The sequence below is a fragment of the Otolemur garnettii genome, unplaced genomic scaffold (assembly GCF_000181295.1).
Source record: "Otolemur garnettii isolate 467f Iridium unplaced genomic scaffold, OtoGar3 scaffold00009, whole genome shotgun sequence".
NCBI lineage: Eukaryota > Metazoa > Chordata > Mammalia > Primates > Galagidae > Otolemur > Otolemur garnettii.
The window spans coordinates 33,306,500-33,307,851 of NW_003852404.1; the positions used below are offsets into that span (position 1 = coordinate 33,306,500).

The 1,352-nt window shown below is 43.6% G+C and overlaps 1 pseudogene; it reads right to left on the reverse strand.

Moving 5' to 3' along the window:
• LOC100948371 overlaps positions 1-414 on the reverse strand; it is a 1,848-nt pseudogene extending 1,434 nt beyond the window's left edge.
• Positions 415-1,352: the final 938 nt, after the last annotated feature.

The following is a 1,352-nucleotide window of genomic DNA, read 5'->3' on the forward strand; positions in this document are numbered from 1 at the left end:
CCCAGCAGTGTTACTCCACATCTCTCCCAGCTTCTTTGCAACCTCACCAATGGACAGGCCGGGATGTTCTCCTTTGATTTTTGGGCGATACTCAGAACAGAACAAGAAAAAGGCCGAGGGAGGCCTCTTGGGTACATTGGGATCCTTGAACTTCTTTTTTGTTTCCCCTTTAGGAGGGATATGGGTTTTCATTTCTCTTTCATAACGGGCCTTGTCCGCCTTTGCCATGTCTTCAAATTTCCCTTTCTCTTTAGCCGACATGGTCTTCCACCTCTCTGAGCACTTCTTAGAGAACTCTGAGAAGTTGACTGAAGCATCTGGGTGCTTCTTCTTGTGCTCCTCCCGACAAGTTTGCACAGAGAATGCATATGATGACATTTTGCCTCTCAGCTTCTTAGGACCTCCTTTGCCCATGTTTAGTTATTTTTCCTCAGCAAGGCACAGAGTCACCCAGTACCCATCCCGCTCTCACTTGCCCCAGTGCTGTCTCTATGGAGCGCAATGTATTGCAATCTTAAATAAGTCTTATTTAAAAATTTAATGACACTTTCTCATTTCATCTGGCTTCCTCTCATTGACTCCACTGGGGGCTAACAGTAAAGTCCTTTTTTTTTTTCTTGGTTGTTTTGTTAATAAAAAAGTATTCGATGATACTAGTTAAAGCATGATAAGAAATATTTTCTTCATGTCAATAAAGCAGGCATAGGGTTCACTACAAATGGTAGTGGGGAGAGAGGTTGTGCAAAACTGCAAATGAGCAAGTGAAATTTACAGTCAAGCATCAGGGTGGGAATCAGTGATTGGGGAATTACCAAAGAAGAAGCATTATCAGTAAGGAGGCATTTTGATAGTGGGATTCTTGCTGAAAATAGGCCAGGGTGATCAGACATCACCTGGTGGATGATGGCGGATGAGGAATCTCATCAGATACCGAGGGAGAAGTGGAGGGGCAGTTCGGGCTGAACTGACTTAGCAGAGTCCTCTTGCTAAAACTGAAATTTAAAAGGTGGTGCACAGATGGGCTTAGAAGATTCAGAAGTCTGACCAAAGTTTGGCTAAATGAAGAATCTTTGTCATTTTGAATTGCATTTTATTGCTTTGTATGGAAAATAAGAAAGCAAAAGATGTTATATTCTTTGTAATCAGTGAGAAAGATTCAAGGTTCTCAGGGTATGGAGAGTAAGAATGAATGTTCCCAGTCCAGAGTTGCTATGGTAAAGCGGAATCTTCTTGGGTAATGGCTCCCAGAGGCAGCCGTTTAGCATGTGCTAATCTGGCTCCCAGACTTTCTCTGCTCCTGCCCTTTCTCAGAAGATGCTCTCAGGCCCTTATCCTCCCCAGCGTTCCCCTGC